Source organism: Camelus bactrianus, chromosome 1, assembly GCF_048773025.1.
Source record: "Camelus bactrianus isolate YW-2024 breed Bactrian camel chromosome 1, ASM4877302v1, whole genome shotgun sequence".
NCBI classification, from domain to species: Eukaryota; Metazoa; Chordata; class Mammalia; order Artiodactyla; family Camelidae; genus Camelus; species Camelus bactrianus.
This window is the reverse complement of record NC_133539.1, coordinates 91,928,665-91,948,663: the sequence shown is the minus strand read 5'-3', so window position 1 is coordinate 91,948,663 and position 19,999 is coordinate 91,928,665. Positions and strand designations below refer to the sequence as shown.

General features: G+C 47.5%; 1 protein-coding gene across 1 annotated transcript in view; it reads left to right on the top strand.

The window, feature by feature from the left end:
• The window catches only part of LEKR1 (leucine, glutamate and lysine rich 1), a 254,695-nt gene that overhangs the window by 222,561 nt on the left and 12,135 nt on the right, over positions 1 to 19,999 (top strand). Inside the window, exon 13 of the transcript XR_012508923.1 lies at positions 17,381 to 17,516. The gene's annotated coding sequence lies outside the window, so the exon portion shown is untranslated. The remainder of the gene's footprint in view (positions 1 to 17,380; positions 17,517 to 19,999) is intronic.

Sequence of the window (19,999 nt, the reverse complement as noted above, 5' to 3'; positions counted from 1 at the left end):
GGTGGCCAGCATGGGCTCCGTGGTGCTTCAGGATGGAAGATGAGGCCAACTTGTTTCTTTGTTGCATTTACCTTTTTTGGACTAACAGGCCACATATTTCTGTTTCAGATTTCCATAGGTTCCCCTTGGCTTGCTATGGTAACATTAATATTCAGTCAAGACTCTTGCCATTTTTATGCAGTATTTATAGGGGAAAGAGTTTTTGTCTAAAATGTAAATCATACAGTTCCTTCTGCGGCCAGAACTAAATAAGATTCTCTATTTGGTTCAGTCATTAGTAATTTTTTGTGAGGCCCAATGTGCTTTTAGAAAGTCACTTGGAATATTTGGAAGGATCTCAGAATCGGGAGTTTCTAGGAATGGAAGAAACCTCAAGAAACACTCAGGTTCAGTTATATCCAGTCTGCAGACAAGCCCTGGTCATTACCATTTCACACTTGAGACCATTATGTTTCTGCACATTTCAGGCAGAGAACAAGCCTGTACTGAATGGCAGGATGTTTTATTGGATGCATTGACTAGGGGGTGCAGTCCTTCAGATCTGGGGGAGTAACCATTGTTCAAATGGTTTTGCCCAGAATTGATGGCCCAGAGATCAAGGGGATAATCTCAATGGCATGTGTGTGTGTGTGTGTGAGAGAGAGAGAGAGAGAGAGAGAGAGAGACAGAGAGAGAGACAGAGAGAGAGAGAGAGAGAGAGAGAGAGAGAGAGAGAGAATGCAGGCCTAAAGGTCAATAAGGAGCTAGCAAGCTCACAATTTATCGAGGTGGGGGTCCTCATCTCTACCAGTTGAGGGAACAGAGCCATGAGATCTCCTAGAAGCAGATGTGGGGAACAGTTGAAATTATTAACAGTCAGCAGCAAACGTGTGTCTGGAGAGACTGTCTGTCCAGGGGTTCCTTGGACCCTGGAGCCATTTTAGGAAATTCAGGCTTTCAGCAGAGAGGACAGCTTCCCTCGGGTGGGGGCATTGGGTCTCCCCAGGGATCCTGCGTGCCTATGGCTACTGAGAAGTGCTCCAGCCCAGACTTCCCTGAATCCAGGCTTCCCGGGAACCCTCCCACCCTGGTTCAGAAGCTCTGCCCTGATTACAGGATGAACTGAGATGACCTTGTGTTTTCCTGTCAAAAATGCACCCCTTTTTACTTCAGCATCCCCAACATTGGGCTCATTGTTGTATCATTTGCCCCACTCCAGGGCAGGACCCACTCAGAAAAAAGCCCTGGTTTTCTTTCTAAGGGACCTCCCCAGTTTATCATAGCAAATGGATTATTTCCTTAATACGAGGCCACTCGGTGTGTGTGACTCAGAGTTGCCTCTCTCAGGTCATAAGATGAAGGAGGAAACAGTGTGGGGAAACCCCAAATCCTTGGCTACCCCATTTCCTAAAGTGAGCCTTACCCTTGGCATCATTAAATGACTTTGGCAGCCTTCTACCTGCCACAAATGAACTAAAAAGACAGATATGTAAAAACCAGATCCTTTTTGTGAGACAACATAAATGCTTTGCAAGATCCGTTAATGGCAGCCACTAATCATTTATTCATCTTTTACTCAACCCAGGGATGGTCCCCTTCTGCTCAGATGAAAGTCAACTTCCTATAAAACAGGCTTGGGTGGAATCCACAGCAGGGAGAAGAAAGTGGTGAGCTCATTCCTGGGTATGGCTTCTAGGGACTGGCCGTACCTTCCAAGATAACGCCAGGCAGGGTCAGGGTAGCCGCCTCCCTCCCACCCAGAAGAAGCCCAGGCTGTCCCGTGGGTTTTCAGGCTCCTGGCCACTGGCTCTCTGCAGGAGTTAGTTGTGTGTTACACTGGAAGTGAGCGCTCGGGGCACACACAGCAGGCTGACACTGGTTAAAGTTTCTTTGGAGCAGAAGCAGGTACACGTCAAATCTGCTGTGTGGGGCTCTTCCCACTTCCCAAGCTTTCTAACACTCCTGGTGACACTGAAGGCCAAGGGCATCTGTGTTACACCAAGGGTCTGTGTCCACCTTGGGTTCCAGATCTTCTTGTGCAAGTCCAGGGGCCTGAATCCTGGTTCTCAGAAACTGTGGTCTCAGGACTCAGGGAGCATCTTCTTCCTCAGCCTGATCCTCAGAGGTGCTTGGTTGCTATAGGGACCTCATGCCTGACTGTGGCCATCATCTCTGGAGTCTGAACTGTGGATTACTTGTCAGAATCTTTGTGATGCCCTGAGTGGCCTGCTCAGAGCTACCGTTTACCAAGTGTTGATTCTTGCAAGGTGCTTATATATGTCATCTAATTAAATCCTCACAGGGATCCTGTGCTCATTTTACAAGAAAGAAATGGTGTCCACACCAACCACACTCACCCACACCTGGTCCCTGTAGACCCAGCTGAGGGTAAGAGATGAGACATCCTCTGTGTGAGCATCCTTCAAGCACTTGCTGTCTCCTTACGAGTTTGATTTTGCAAGGAAGTTGTTTTTTGAAACTCTAGGCCTCTTGCTGGGAAAGTGACACCAGGGAGATGGGGGTGCCTTCGGTATGGATGGCCTGAGGTAACAACACAGGGTGGGGAGCAGTGGGCCTTGGGAAATCTCAGCCAGCTGTGCCAGGAATTCAGCTTCCATTTCCCCAAGAGAAGCTGAAATCTAGGTTTTTGTTTTCGTTTTCTATAGGAAGTTTCGTTTTCTATAGGAAACCTTCTCGTTTGAAATGTTGGCAATTGATTAAAAAACAGACCAGACAAAGCTTGGTTAACACTCTGCAAGCAAAATAACACATTTGTGGGCTGGTTTGCAACTTCTAGATTTAGGCTTTTTGTGAGATATAAAAACTCAAACATGGAATTGAACAGGTCCCATTGTTTTTTTTTTTCATGAAATATAATTTTTATTAGAATATATTAAAATGTTCAAAATGCAGAACAAAGTTCTAAAAAATATGTTAGGTATTTCAGCCACTAAGTTTATTTTCTATATTAATATCACCTTCTATTCATATGACCGTTTACATAGCGCGTTGAGACTGAGGATATCATACCATTCACTGCTGAAGAGGCAGCTGTGAGGTGGGTGTTGTTACCTCCACGGGTGCAAACAGGGAAACTGAGGCTGAAAGAGGCACAGCCATGATTCGAAGCCCTGGAAACCGCACACTGACAGCCTGCAACCCAGCCAGGGCTTCCCGACTCCACTGTTCTGTTACCTCAGTAAACCTTGGTTTTCAGTTTCTCCCACCAAGACTGCTGTACCAATAATTATTCTTCACTCTAAGCCACAGCATTTTTTCCCAAGTCAGCTGTAGTCATTAAATAGAAAAGTCATAACTGCCCCTTTAACTTAGCACTTAGCTTTTTTCTTAGGGGGCCAATAAGGGAGAGGGTGATGGCTCTTAACCTGGGTTGGGGACCTAAGAGTGAGTGGAAGAGGAATCCTGAAACCACTGCAACACCGTGGAGAGGTGTGCCTGGTGTGCTTTGGGGAAGGAGACCCGTAGCTTTGTCCAGAGAGTGTCCAGCTTTCCTGGCGTGGACAAAATCTGTGCAGGTTTGACACCAACCCTTGATCTTTTTCGATACTGAGTCATAATGTAGGCAACCTTCCTAAATCTGCAAACTGATTTCTCCCCAATACCCTACTCTATCGGGAAGAAGTAACTTAGGCCACTTTGCATCTGGAGTTAGTCACCACCAACTAATTTAATCCCTTGCTTATCAATGGCTTATTACCAGGGACCAGGCTGTGTTCCTGCAGGACAGGCCTCCGCAGTTGTTAGAACCTTGATCAGTCCTCTGACTCTACAACTGATTCCTTTTTAAAAAGCCCAAGCCCTTTTTTCCTGTAATGAACATTGCAAAAGATTTTTAAACAAAATATAACCTTTTTATAAGGCAATAATTACTTCATGCTAACCATTACCTGTTAAGAATTTGTAAAAAGAATAACATAAACAATAAAACAACAGGCATTTCCTCTGTTAAGAAGGCTATCTGGTATTTCTCCAAAGAAGACATTCAAATGGTCAACAGGTACACAAAAAAATGCTCAACATTGCTAATTACAAGAGAAATGAAAGTCAAAACTACAATGAGGTATCACTTCACAAGTCAGAATGACCGTCAATAAAAAGTCTACAAACAATAAATGCTGGACTGGGTGTGTAGAAAAAGGAACCTTCCTACACTGTTGGTGGGAATGGAAATTGGTGCAGCCACTATGGAGAACAGTATGAAGTTTCATTAAAAAGCTAAAAATAGACTTACCCTATGATCCAGTAATCCCACTCCTGGGCATATATCCGGAGGGGATTCTAATCGAAAAGACACATGCACCCCAATGTTCATAGCAGCACTATTTACAATAGCCAAGACATGGAAACAACCTAAATATCCATCAACAGATGACTGGGTAAAGAAGTTGTGGTATATTTATACAATGGAATACTACTCAGCCATAAAAAATAATGAAATGATGCCATTTGCAGCAACATGGATGGACCTAGAGATATCATATTAAGCAAAGTAAGTCAGACAGAGAAAAACAAATATCATATGATGTCACTTATACATGGAATCTAAAGAAAAAAGGGGGATACACATTTTATTTACAACCCAGAAATAGACTTAGACTCATGGACATAGAAAACAAACTGTGGTTACCACATGGGAAAGAAGTGGGGAGGGATAGCTTAGGAGTTTGGAATTAATAGACACACACTACTATATATAAAATAGATAAACAACAAGGACCTACTGTATAGCACAGGGAACTGTATTCAATTTCTTGTAATGAACTGTAATGGAGAAGAACCTGAAATATGTATCTATATGTATATGTGTAATTGAATCGCTTTGCTGTACACCTAAAACTAACATTGTGAATCGACTACACGTCAGTAAAAAAGAAGAAGAAGACAGAAGAAGAAGAAGGCTGTCTGGGTAGTGCAAGAGCCTCTCCATAGCAAGAGCTTCTCACTGGACTGTATGCAGAGCATCAGGGCCTAGAGGCCCTCCTAGTTCTCGCCTTTGCCACTGTTTGTGGGAGACAGTGTGCAGAGAATTTTCATAGTGGTGGGTGGGGAGCCCCAGAAGGACAACATCAAGGGGAACCATGGCACAGGTGTGGAGTCTGGTGGCCTGTATTCGATATCCTTGTACCAGCTCATGGTGTGACTGAGGACAAGTCATCTTACCTCTCCAGGCCCTGAGCTGCTCGTCTCTCTGACAAAATGACCTCTAGGGACATGAAGGTCGAAGGGAAAAGGGAGACAGGAACAACATCTACTGAGAACCCAACAGTTACCGGGTCCCGACCCTGGTGTTATCACATGCAGCCTCTTGTTCACATCATCACAATGGGACATTTGGATCCATGCCCAAGGCCACACGACTTGAAGGTAGCATGGCCAGAATCCAAAGCCAGATCTGCCCAACCCTAAATGGCACGATTCACGGCTTCTCAAACTCTGCCCCTGAAGCATCCCCGGCAAGAGAAAAGACTGACTCCTTGGATTAGCTTGCTCAGAGCTTCTGTAACAAAGTACAGCAGATTGGGGGGCTTCAACAACAGAAATGTACTGTCTCCCAGTTCTGGAGACCAGAAGTCTGAAATCAAGGTGTCGGCAGGATTGGTTCCTTCTGAGGCTGAGAGGAAGAATCTGTTCTAGGCCTGTCTCCTGGCTTCTGGGGGCTTGCTGGCCATCTTTGGCATCCTTGCCTTGTGGACACATCATCCCCATCTCTGCCTCTGTGTTCACATGGTGTTCTCCCGGTGTGCATGTCTGGGTCTGAATTTCCCCTCCAGTATGACCTTGTCTAAACTTAACTAATTACATCTGCAACAACCCTATTTCCAAGTAAGTTCATATTCTGAGGTCCTTGGACTTAGAACATCAACATATCTGGGGAGACACAATTCAGCTCATAGAACGACCCACTTTAGGAGTCTCAGGAAATGGCTTATACCATCTGCTATAAGCACAACATGTTTTTTAAGCATTGTACATTATCTTTAAAATTCATGCAAGTTGAACACACAGCTTCACTGTTACATCACTATTTAATATAAAAAACATTTCCCAAAAATCTGTGAGTAAAATTAGTGATCCAGAAAGCTGCTCCACATTGGTCCTCAGGACCCAGGACCCCACATCTTTTTATGTTGATAGAGGATGCTCACGCCAAGTGTGAAAGCCCTGAGAAGCAGAGGTACCTGTAAGGAGGAAAAGACACACAACCTAAACAAGCGTCAGGAATAATGGCTTAGACAGGGCTGAACAAGAGGTCATGCAAACTAAATACACAGAGAAAATATAGAATATTCCCCGACCCAGACCGGTGTGGAGACAGCACTTTCAGAGAGCCCTGTTGGAACCACACTGCTTTTTCTCGTGCTCCTCTCTTTCCTTTTGAACGGAAATCAGCATCACACCGCACTGCTCATCCCGTTTCCCCAGCACAATCAATGGCTTTTGAAGAACACAGTTTTGAAGCATAGGTGCCGTGGGGACAAAGATGAAGGCTGCGGTAGTAACAAGCTTTGTAACACACTGATCAGATTCATATTTTTCTATCGTATGAAATGTACCTCAAGCAATGGGACTTACCAGCAACACTAACCATGGCCACACTGTTCTTTTATTTTCTAAGAAATAACATTTTCAAAAGTGACAAAGGATGCTGACAAAGGCCCAGCAATGGGAGTGAGAAAGACTCAAGTGGCAAAAAGGGGCCTCGGTATGGTTTGTTTATTGCCTTATTTGGTTCGTGACAGAAAAGCAGGTCGAGCTAATGCATTTCCACACCCTGAGGACCCGCCGCCAGCCCCGCTGAGCTGTGTTTCCAGCAGGACCCAAGCTGCAGAGAGCCTCTGCTGGTCAGGTCTCCAAAGGCAGCACCAGCCACCTTGATGGCGTGGAAGAAGAGGTGACATTCTGTTTTCCTTGGTTGAAAACAAGGGGACCACAATGTGCTTTTCTTTTTCCAACCCCTCTATTAGGAGAAATACAAACTTCACAAAGGCATTCCCTGTCCACTTAGCAGAATGTCTGTCAAAGTTAGACTCCAGTCAAGAAGAAGACATCCCACAGTGTGATGAGCCTGGAGAACACACCTGACCCAGGGTCACTGCTCAGGGCATCCATGAAGCTGCAGCTCTGTTTGGGAGAAGCCCTTACTGATGCCTGTGTTCTGGAAGCTGTGCACAGAATGCCTGCAGTCACTCCCATGAGACTGTGTTAGCAACACAGTGGCCAGACCCTTGAGGAAAGCATATGACAGAGGAGTGGTCCTCAAGGGAAGGAGGGCAAGGGGGTCGGAAGAAGCAGAGCCTGCAGGGGCGATCAGCCCCCTTCATGAGTGATCAGCCCCCCATGGGGCAGCGGGGACTGTTCCCATCTCAAGGGAGATGAGCTTTCCTCAGAAGCGGGGCTGTTTCACCAGGCTTTTCCACTGCTCAGAGAGAATATCTCATGACATCGCCTGACTCCTCTGTCCTGATTGCACTTCTGTCACAGCTATTGCAGCTTTCCGATCATCCCGATACTGGGAGGCACGGTGTCTACTGGAAAGATGTCTGCTCTGGAAGGGTAAGTGGCACTCAGCCTGAGGACCTGACATCTAAATGAAGCAGAAACTGTAAATGATTTCTAAAGATGGTGCACATTTTTCAGCTCTCACTGTCCTCTCGGATCCCAGCCTCCTCCCCTCACCCCCACCCACCAGCCCACAGGGGTCATCCCTTGGCAGCTGAGACAGACAGAAGGGGCCAGGCACCCAGCCAGGGCCTGGCGCCCGTGGCCTGGGGGCTCTGCATGCACTCTGGACCACATGCATGCTGCCGCCCTGCCTTCCAAACCCCGGGTGGACTCTGGGAAGATGCGCATTTTAAAGCCGTACTGCCACAGCAGTCTGGTTCATAGCCTAGTTTCTGGTGAGTTTGTTTCGTGTGAATTATTGCCCCCAATGGCTTTTTAATTCCCAGGGAAGAAAAATCTAGTTTTTCCAAAAGTGAGGAGCACAGTGTCATCACAAGGGCAGTGTCCAGGCCAGGGACTGCAGGCAGTGCTGCCCGGCGCCTCCGGCTGGCTGCCTCTCCCAGCTGTTCAGCATGTGCGCCACAGAGTTTGTTGAAATCCAGTGGGATTCCTAAAGCAAGATGAGATCAAGCCACAGAAAGCAGGGCCCAACCCAGTGGCAATGATGGAGGTAAAAATTGGCCCCTAACAGGGAAAAAAAGGGCAAAGAGGTGAAGCACTACATAATTTAAACGCATTTTGGGTGACTCTCCTCAACACTGGCTAGGCCAGAACACCATGATGGTTACATTTAAAAAAACAAAACCAAAAAACCTCCAAAGAGAGGAAGAAACCCTGGTTGTGATCATTTCCCCCCTCCATCCTTTAACCCTTAGGCAGTAGTTCCCAACCTGCATGTTTGCCTCCCTCCCAAAGGGGACATCTGACAGTGTCTGGAGCCGGTTGTGTTGCTGCAGCTGGGGAATGCTGCCAGCACCTAGTGGGGTAGAGACGAGGAATGCTGCTAAACATCCTACAGTGCACATGACAGCCCCCCCACGACAAAGAATTATCCCCAAATGTCGAAGAGCCGCTGCCCAGAAGCCTTGCCTTCAGAGAATTGTTCTCCTGATCTTGCACCAATTCATGTGCCGCTAAACCAAACAGAATGTATATGGGGGATTCATAACGAGGGAGGGCTCAGTGGTGAGCGAAAACACACACCAAGTCCTGGACCGCCAAGTAATTCGAAGAGAACCAGGAGTCACCTCTAGTGATCCACTTCTCTGATTATAAGCATCGTCTTCTGAAGTCTGTTAAGCATCTAGAGAGCATCTGGCCTCTCACTGTGTTATTGTCAGGTAACTGGCAAAGAAAATTCAATGGCACCTTGGTCCCCTAAGCATTTACAATGTGAGATGGAGACTAATGACTCAGTAGCACTTTATATGCAGGTGAGACGGACAAATAAAGAAAGGGGGAAATCAGGCCACGCCAACTGGACAGGCTGGGAGCTGAGCGCATTCTGCGAAATGGCGAGAGAGGGTAGCGTTATCATGGGTGAGTGAGGCGGCACTGAAGGAATGTAGGAGAAAGCCTTCGGAGGGCATCCATCAACACCTCCGTTCAGCCATGCTTTCACTAAGTATGCACCGAGGTGTCCAGACAGGCGAAGACACAGAGGCACAGTCCCCGCGCCCCAGCACTTGCAGTCAAGACAGAGTGGTAAGAGTCACACACAAACAGGCAAAATACAAAGATGTCATTTTCAGACCTACAGCAGGTAGATGTGGAAAATATGCCCTGGTCTTCTGCTTCATCTAGGCTTGAAAATAGTAACAAGTGTTGGGTGAAGGGGGTGACCCTGCCCATGATAGAACTTGCATTTGACCTGCGCCTGGAGCGTGGGTGCCACTGGGGGAGGCAGACTAGGGTTCCAGGCTGGGGCTCAGGGGTCATGCTGACAAGAATCTCTTAAAGGGGGCTCTGCCTTAAGGTATTTGTTCTGGCCTGTCTTTTGGCCACTGCACAAAACTCTCTGTACTTCAGTTTCTCTCTCCTTTCCATTTCCAAGCAATAAAGACTAAATCTATTCTCATGAGGAGCCACAGACCATGTGAAGCCCTGTGGAGCCTACTGGCAAGATAATCAGCATCAGTGAGGTTCAAGGGAGATGCAAGGGGTTATAACTCACAGGGCACCTAGTATTATTCATACGCCTCAGGCCTCACTAGGTAACAGCAACTCAGAAAAATACCCAGGTGAACAGTCATAAGCTTTGAAGACGTACTAATATTTCCATGGCCTAAACATTTTCCGGGATCCAGTCTTTACCAGAGCTGCAAAAAAGCAGTCAGATGGACGGCCCTGTGAGCTTTCTCCTCTACAATGAACCCACTGAAAGGTCAGCAGCCGGACACAGAAAGAGGAGAAGGGTCCTGAATAAACACAGACAGTTTAATCAACCATGAAGAAATCCAAGAGTTGACTGAAAGTGCTTTGTCAGGAAGAGAAGCGAGGCCCCTGCCCTCAGAGAAAGGCGAGGAAGGTTGGAGGTCACTTCAGCAGCAGAGATGGCTGCTGACCACAGAGGCCACCGCAGAGGCACCAAGGGCCAGTGGGGAGACTCAAAAGCCAAAGGGCGGTGGGGCCGGGGGGAATGCCTGCAGTTGGATCTTTTCCAAAGTACCAGGCAAACAAATGTTTCCTAGAAAGAAGATGAAAATTAACTCAATAAGAAGGGAAGATACTGTTTTTAAAACCACTGAAATTACTTAAGAGTTGGTTACTCCTTCAAGCTTATGTCCATCAAGTCTGTCATTTCTGATTCCAGACCCCTCAGGGAATTTTAAAAACTGGTTTATGTGAATTACATCAATGTCCTTTACTTGCATCTAAAAAAATCAAGGTCAAGCCATGTTGATGTGCAAAAGGGAATTTAGATGAATATGGGCTGACTCCCAGTCTCTGGCCCTGTAATTACTTTCTTTGTAAGCCTGAATACCCAATCAGATGGATGCCTTTTCAACACTTTTTGTCATATTTACAGAATACCTTTAAACAATGGAATCTGGAACCTCCAGCAACATCTGTGTCCAAATATATCCAAGCCTGTTTGCTTGTTTTTAATTGAAAATCAAGCCATTTTAGAGGAACTAATCTATGTATCATTGGAAATGCATATTTTTAGAAAATTCTTGAGAATTTTGCAAACCATTGAAGTAACCTGACATGCTTTATCTTTATATTTCTCAGCTGTGATTGCTGTTGGAATGAAATCAGGGGTAGCATTCAAAAAAGTCGGCAGTCTGAAAAGGTTTGTGTAAGAATTCTGATTCCACTAGAAAACCGTTTCTTTTAGCACGGTTTTACCATTTTCCATTGGCTCATGCAATATGGTTGGTTTGTTCTCATTCCAATTAAAGGTGCTATTCATTAAAGAGGCTTTAACTGAATTAAAACAAAACTTTCCATTAATGTTAAGAAGCATTGATGGGCTTCTAATCGGACATTCTCAGCAGGCAGAACCTCTGATTTTGTATGAAGCGACTCATTTCTACACAAGGACTTTCATTTCTGTGGTCTGGCCTGGTAAAATGTTTTCTTTCTTTATGCTCACTCTAGTGTGAGTCCCGGGTCTATGGGCCTGATCATTTGTATAGGAGGATAATTTGTACAGGAGGACTGTTTACATTCAATCCTTGAGGCTGAGGAAAACTTTAAACCAAGAGTTCCCATCACCAGGAGTTTCTTAGAAGGAAATGACTCCTCAAGGCATGTGGGAATTATCCAGAAAATGATTTTCCCTTGAGATGGTATGTTGGTACACATGAGGAGCGGTGGACAGAGTATCAGGAGGAAGTGGTAACTCGCACATGAGGAAATGTGTTACTATTTTCAAGCCTAGATGAAGCAGGAGACCCGGGCATACTTTCCCCATTTACCTTTTTATTTTTAAAAGTAGTGGAATTTAGTTCCTCTTGATTGTTCAGGATAATAAAGGATATGTGAGGCATGGGTAGAAAAACCACAAATGGTGAGTATAAGAACAAAGCCAGGGATTACTTTTTTCCTGTTTATTAACATTCACACCGAGATGTGTTCTTTGGTTACCATGGTCTCATGGTTTCTCATGTCACAGGCCACACCATATAAAATCACAGAGGCCACGACAGGCAGGAAGAGAGGCCGGGCCCTGTTGGCTGGGTAATACAAACAGCCCAGTGTATTGGATGCGAGCCTGGGTGCACTTCAGCCTGATGAGCCCAGCCCTGGAGCCCAGGAGCAGTCATGCGGCCTCCTCACCTCTTCTCCTGCCAGTGCCTGCCCCCTAGTGGTCAGCCATAGGAAAATGCCAGCGTTGCCTGGGGGCCTTTGTGGGGGATGAGATTTGGGTCTCCCAACCCTGTTCCCAGGCACTCTCTCAATTTCCTGGAGAATCTGGGCTCTTCCTGGGATGCTCTGATGTCTCCCTGAGATGAACATCATCTCCTGTGTCATCTTCCCCATTTTCATCTACCTCTACCCACCTGGATCCCCAGCTGGCTGCCACCTTCCCTTGTGCAACCCCGACACGAGACAGGCCTTTTCTAGAAAGGACAAATTATTCCTTCCTTGGGTCCTGCACACTGTGGAGAACCAACACAGTACGTCACTGTTGAACTCATTCCCGCTTAAGCCTCCTGTATGTCCCGATAGCCATTCATTTATGCATCAGGTGCCTACTAGATGCTGCACGCTGCGCTGGGCCCTGCAGACACGGAAGAAACTGGGCCAAGGTTCCTGCCTGGAGGCGCTCACAGCCCGGAGAAGGGACGGCTCATCCATCAGCTGCCATGTGATGAGGACCACACCACTCAACAGACAACAGCACTGTGCTTCGGGAGCAAAGGCAGTGGGGGCAGAAGCTTCTGGATTTGTGGTGGGTTCCTGTCACCGCAAGGTTAGCCCAAAAAGGGCTTTGTTCAAATGACTCAGGAAAATAAATAAAGCTGGCACAGGCCGTCCTGACACCACACACCTCTAGAACACCCTGGCTGTGCTGTGTACTCATCCCTGCCCAAGTCACAGTGATCTGACTGTCCCAGCCTGTGCAGAGGCTGCTAAGAGGAGGTACACATCACCATGAGCTCCTTTAAGTGACGCACTGCTTGATTTTCCCACTGTGGCAGCCCTCGGCTCCTGCCAACACTTTGCTCTGCTTTGCTCACTTCAAGCCTCCCTGAATTTTTCCGAGGCCCGGTTTTCCACATCACTGATTCACAGATCTGGAAGACCTAGGAAAGAAAAAAGGTAATTATCTCAAATGACTCACGACCCCTCCTGGACCCTGTGATCTGTGTATAGGCTTGCACCATAAAAGCTGAGGGTAATGATATTGTCATCTGTGTAGGAAAAGCTGGAAGAAAAACAGATTAACATTCTTCTGAACTCCTGGCTCTTGGCAACAATCAGGGTAGAGAGGATAGCCTCTCAGCTGTGGCCAAACGTCTGAATACCTCATCCAGAGGTGAAGGTGCATGTAAAGAGCCCCAGAAGATGATGAGTTCCTGGGGCAAGGGCAGCATTTACTCATCTCTCTCCCTCTCTGATGCAGTAAATGTTTGTGGGATGAATGGCTGCTACCTCGAGTCCTGTCCGGCTCCCTGGGCCCTGGATGAAACCCGGATCGGGAAATGAAACACACTGGCAGGCCCTAGACCCCTGATTTACGATTCATGAACAAATAAAAGGAAATGACTTGCCTGCTACAAAACTGCTGGGAGAGATGACAATCTAGGAAGGGTGGGAATCACCTACGGGAGAGGCGAGGGAAATGGATTATTGCTCCATCGCAGGCTAATGAGCTGTAAGGGTGCGGGTGGGTGGGAACCAGTCCCCCTCCACCCTCCACAGCGGGTGAGGGGGAAGGGACGCAGAAGCACCCCCGGGGGCAGCCAGCGCGATGCGGCCTTTGCGCCCCCAGCGGAGAAGGGTGGCGCTGCGGGTTGGCAGCCGACCTCGCTTGTGTATGACCAGGGCTGTAGGGCCGCGCTGGGGTGGCAGTGACGCAAACACGCGGAGCCCCTGAGAAAGGGGCCCCGGTGAGTCTCTGGCCCCAGCACAGCCCTCCCCACCTCCTTGCCGAGGAGAGCTGGCACGAGTCCCCAGGGAGGTAGAGCTGGTGTGGCTGGTTGGGTGGAAAAGGTGAGAAGGCAGAGCCAAAGCCCCCCCCCCCCCCCGGGTAACTGACCTGAAATCCTTGGTTTCCCCTGAGGCAGTTGTGGCCTGGGGGGAGGGGAGTTACGTATAACTATAAGTGGTGCGCACTCTGTAAATTTTGTAATTAGTCTAAAGAAACGCCAACATCCTATTTTAGGATGGTGTACATTCAAATTACCTTCCTGTGCCCCAGCTTTGGGTTCCATTCAATCCTCATTCTTCCTGTTTTTCCTCCATGTACCCTTAATAGCACCCATAATTCATTCATTTCACTCAACAAATACTGATTGAATGCCTGCTCTTGGCTGGGTCATACTGGGTACCAAATATACAACGTCAGCAAAAACACACAGGTCCCTGCCCTCATGGAACTTACGCAATAGAGAAGGAAATGACCTTGATCAAATATGCAAATTAACATGACATTGCAATTTGTGGTGCCCTGAGTATGTAAGGGGTTTGATTTAATAAGGTATGTCAGGGAAATTTCTGAGGAACTGATAAGTGAAATGAAATCTGAAGAAATAGGATTAACTAGGGCAGGCGGGTCCCATGCATTTCTGAGGTGGGACAGCACTTGTCTCTTCCAGGTTGTGAAAGATGTGAGTGTGACCAGAGCACAGACAGTGAGAAGGGCAGGATGCACGGCAAGGCTGGACAGGCCATGCTTAGGGAGCCACTGAAGTGTTTCAGTGGATAGGCGATGTGATCAAATGTGCATTTTAGAAGGATTGCTCCAGCTGCCAAAGCTTGGCAAGAAGAGCTTGCAAAGGATCATAAGTGGATGTCATGAGACCACTTAGTAAGGTGTTACAGGTGAGTTCAAGACTAGGAGAAGAGCCATGGAGGAGAGAAAGGGGGAAGATTCAGTACAGGAGGCACAATTATCAGGACATGGTGATGGAGGAGATAGGCTTACAATGTATTCCATACCTGTACTATTCCAACGAGCTCCCCTGCAGTGAGCCCCTCTTCAGAGGCTAGAGCACCATCTGAGCCACAGATACTAGCTACCAGGGGCCCTCTTCTGCCTCGGATCCTTGCTTCTGCAAAACAGTCATTGTTCCGTTCCAGGCATGGTGTTCTATCACTGTGCTGTGCAAGGTACCAGGGATTGAAAGATGAATAAAAGTTTCCTGTCCCCCCAGGAGTTGCAGCCTAGTGGGTCTGCCAATCCAGACAGCACAGCATGACATGCTACAGCACAGGCAGAGGCAAAACCCAAGGCAAGGGACAGGAGCTCTGCCTGGCAGAGTTAGGAAGGTTTTCCAAAAGGCAGTCTGAGCCAGGTGTTGGGGGGTAAGCAGGAATTTATATGGAAAAGAGGACACTGGCTGATACAGGCAGAAGAAACATGTCATAGAAAGACACAAAATTACCTAAGAATAATGTGTGGCCAAAAAGTAGCCCCAGAGATGATGGTGGGGCTGGAGGCGGGAGATGAGGCTGGAGACAGACCTCTAATGGGGTCACTGGAGGCTCTTAACTACCTGCTTTAGGGAATATTAGTACTAATATTATATTTCTATTGCTGTATAACACATAACTCCAAAACTTAGGTGCTTAAAACAACAAATGAATTATCTCAGTTTCTGTGGGTCAGGAATCCAGGCATAGCTCAGTGGTCCTCACAGGCTGCATTCAAGGTGTCAGCCAAGGCTACTGACATCTCAACAGTCCGCTGAGGGAGGAACAACCTCCAGGCTCATTCACATGGCTGTTGGGTGGCCTCAGGTTATCCCTGGCTCCTGGCTGGAGACATCAGTCCCTTGCCACATGTGTCTCTGTAGGGAAGCTCACAACATGGCAGATGGCAGAAAGATAGAGGTGAGGGGTGGGTGGAAGAGACAGACAGACAGACAGACAGACAGACAGACACAGTCTTCTGAAATTTAATCTCCAAAGTGACATCCCATCATTTCTGTCATCTTCTGTTTAAAGAGGTTCACCAGGTCCAGCCCACATGTGAGGACAGTTCACCCAGGGAGTGAATACGAGTAGGTGGCGTACCCTGCGCCATTTTAGAGGCTGCCTACCACATATACCATAGCTATTTCAGGCACGATCCCAGCATTATCTCATTCTGCATAAATTATAGAGAAAGACGTATAATTTCGCAGCATATTAGTTTGTTTTTGTCAATGGGTACACTGTGGTCCCTGGGAGCCCTTAAGAACAATGTGCTTCATTTCACATCTCTCCCTAAGGATTTTATACAACCCACTTGGCACTCACGCCGTTATTATTAGATGGATTCAGCCAGAAGCTGCCTATGTGGGTAGAGATAGGTGGGAAGTTAGGAAGGCAGAGAAAGGAAGTGATCAGGACCTCAAATTGAATAAAGAAAAAGGTCACACGCCAACTGAAAATCAGAAATGAATCTGAGTGGAACTAAGCATCGAGGTTGACAGCTCATACATGCGATGCCAACTTGCCACAGCTTGGCAGTGCCCTTGGTTTTCCCACATGCAACTGAAAATAGCTAGCATTCATCCTGAGGGAGTGCTGCTAAAATAAGTAACTACTGGGAGCTATACCTCACTGCTCATTCAAGCTGGAAGCAGTCTGCAATTTATTGCTGAAATTAGATACAAATTAAGTTGCCACTTCCGGAACCCTTTCTTCTGTACCATATTATACGGAAAATAAACTGAATTTTCAGCTCCAATAGCTTAAACATTTTTTTCTTAAAAATAAATGTGATAACTGATAGGATATCCACAAAGGCAGATAATTGATACTAATCTCTTGTAAGACCCTATCTCCTCAGGAGCCTGCTTTTATCATTTTCAGACGGGTGTATAGTTGCTGCAGACACAGAGTGACAGTCCGGTAAAGGTGACTGGAGGGAGGGATCGACTTGCTCACACTTGAATATACCATGTGCACCATCAGAAAACCTGTCGGGAATGGAAGAGAGGGTACTAGCGTAGAATCATCCGCTGGGGACCTGATGTGGATGGCTCTGCTCCCACTTTTTTTTGGTGATCTGAAAGCTCTCAGGGTCTTTATCCATTTGGATATAGAAGTTCTGCTATGTTTTTAAGACCAAAACAGAATTAACAAACATACATACAAACAAACAATAATAATAATTTAGGGGTTTCCTGTCAACCTTGGCTAAGAAGGAACTGGTATCCAGATAATGGGGGTATTTGGGGGGGGGGTTCTGCTATGAAAGAGCCCTTGAATTGTATTATCTCAATAAAACACCATCTTCTTTGACCTGCCTTTGGAAGAAGTGGATGAACATCTAAGAGCCCAGCTGTGCTGGAACCTAGGAGGCTGTGGTGGCTTCCAGGTAGGATGATTCTTCACAACTTTGAATTCCACCTTCCCTCTACAGAAGGCAAAGATTACTTTCTTCTCATTGTTGGAGACATTAGTCACAGATGAAGCACGTTCACACCCCCACCCCCACCCCCACCCCACACATTCCCTTCCTATATCCTTATTGTGATCTGATGAATCTTAGACGTGACAAATGAAATAATGAGCTCCAGGTAACCTTTCCTCCTCAGTGAAGGGGTTAGTTTTGTTCCGTTTTTTTGTGTCCATAATTCTCCAACAGAAAACTTCTAAAAGGTCCTCTAAGCAATCCCTTAAGATGGTGAATCTCTGCAACCTCACTTTAATGTGATGGGTTATTTCATGCCTCGTTTAACTTTTAAATTATTTTCAATGTCCCCTTTTCTAGACTTCTTCGGGCTTGGGGAGAAAATGGAATGAAGTTCAATGGAATCAAAGTAAATGGAGTGGTCTAAAGTGAACGGATGTCAGCAGTGTTTCCCGTGGCAGCTTGCGGCTGTCTCTCAACACACCTCCTGTGAGTGGTGAGTCCAGCACCTCATTTCCCCTGACAGAGGAAAGCACAGGCACATGCTCTGGGCTCTTGGGTCAGCAATCACCCTTTCTTGACATCTTTCTGCCTTCCCAGAACTCACCATGGCCTAAAACTCCGTGTTTGAAAAAGCAGGACTTTAAGTCCAAACAGGAAGAAATCGTACACTAAACAGTGACAACCTGAATGGCATCCCTGTAGAAGGGCTCCTCTTTCCCAGTCTCCTCCAGCCCACTGACCCTGACCACCTAGAGGCCATTCCATGATCCACCACCCCGGACTTAGACATTCAAAAGATGGCAAACAAGCAAGGGACTGAGAAAGGACAAGGGGACCAACAGGGACAAATTCAGAATGTTGATATCGCATTTATTTTCACCATTTAAGGCCAGCTTTTTGATTAGCCTCCTTTTTCCTTCTCTGATTTCAAAACAACAAATAATTCTTAAGTTCTGGGGAGGGAATCTGCAGCTGGAAGTGGACTCAGATCACGGGATGAGTAGGGAAGAGGTTGCACGTCTCTCCCTAGGTCCTCTCCGCTGTCACTCCCACCTCCTCCCAACTCTCTCTCTTCTCTTCCTCTCCTCCCCTCCCCTCCTCTCCTCTTCTCTTCTCTCTCTCTCTCTCTCCCCACCTCGTGTGCGAGCGCGCGCGCGCGCGCCCTCGCTCTGTCTCTCCATGTTTCACCCCGTGTAAAAATAGCTGCTCAGGTTCTGTTATTCATCCCGAAGCAGCAGTAAAGGGCGAGCCTCCCGCAGTGCCTGCTGCCCTTTAGTAGCTTATGCTATCAGGTGACGCCTCACACCTCCCATTCCCCACCCCGAGGTGGATGAATGTCCTCAGTGACCTTAGACGTTTTTATTTTAATCAGCAGTATGGTTTTTGAGTGGAAAATCCTCCCAGGCTTTCTGAGTCGGCGGGGCCGCGGGGCCCTCCCCTCCTCCACACCCCAGGCCGCAGTGCCAGGAGAGCGTTTCCATCTGTGCTGGGAAAGAAGGGCCCCTCTGTGCCTCCCAGCACGTCCAGCGCCAGGGCGCGGAGGCTGGAACACGCTCTCCCGCACGGGAACAGCTTTCCAGGGGCCTTGTGGGGAGGCTCTGGCCTTTCCTAACGAGAGCCAGGCGCCTGCCCCGTGGGCCCCGGTCCGTTCCGGGCAGGACCACCCCAACCCTACTGGGGGCATTGATTCCCCCGAGCTGGGGGAGGGAGTCGCCTCTGCACTCTGCCTGCAATCCGGCCACCCGCGTTTGCGCATGCGCGGAGAGGGGCCGCGTCGCTCTGGGCTTGGGGCGAGGGCGGCGGGGGAGGGCGCGGGCGTCAGCGGCGGGGCAGGGGGCGCCAGTGGAGGAGCCAGCCCTGGTGGTCGGGCTCTAAGTCCAGATTCCTGGCGACACGTTGGAAGCACCGCGCCATTGGAAGAGAGCCACACAACGCTAAAGGCTCCTTAGAGGGCATTTGTTTCATACCCCCATTTTACAGGTGAGAAAATTGACGTCCAAGGAGACGTTGGGAAATGCCTTTCTGGATTCTGCCAGCTGGGACCAGTTCCACCTCTTATTGGCATGGTTTAGGCACTCCTTCAGTGAGCATTTATCTGGTGCCTGGTTGTAACTATGTACTAAATGTATGTATGGTATGAAAAATAACTACGAATACATCAGTAGTCGCCCCACACTTGGGCATAGAATGACAGACCTGGGTTTGATTTGATGATTTGCAGGACTCCACTACTGGCTGGATGACCTTCTGAAGCAGTTAACCTCTCTAAGCCTTAGTTTCCTCGTCTACAAAGTGGAGATTAAATTATTTAAAAAAAAAAAAAAGAATCTACTTGCTAGGGTCACCGGGCTTAAATGAGATAAGGTGCACGTTGCTTAGCACAGTGCCTGCTCTTGGAAGTCACTCAGATATCCTTGCAGTGTTTTAAGAAGTCGAAACTGCTAGACACACAGGCATTCATGAGACAATCACGGTACTCATTTCCAGACAGAAGTCAGGCAGCACGAGAAGGAAGGTACTTTCCCATGCACAGCACTTGGGGAGACTCACGCAGGGTTCCGTGACCTGGCAAGACAGGGAAAGGAGGAAATGGCTTCTGTTTATCTTTCTTCCCACTGCCCCATCCTTCCCCCTCCCTTTTCCCTTCCTCCCCTCCCAACTCTCACTCTGACTCACAGTGGCTGCTGAGATACATCAGGACCTCTTATCAGGGTGAAATGTGTTCTGCAAGGTGGTGAAATTTATATTTGAAGTCCTACTTTATCACAGAGGCCTCTCTCCTCTTTTCCTAACCTGGGCAGACACAAGAAGGAGCAATGAGGGTAAATGGATAAGAAGATGGTTAAGTGCCTAGGGCATCAGATTGGAGTACAGGAATGAACAGAGTTGAAGACCATCTGGTACAATGATGATCCCTCCTGTTAACCAGGAAGCAGGGGAAAAACTGTGGAAGGTAAAATGGCATCAAGTTTTAGA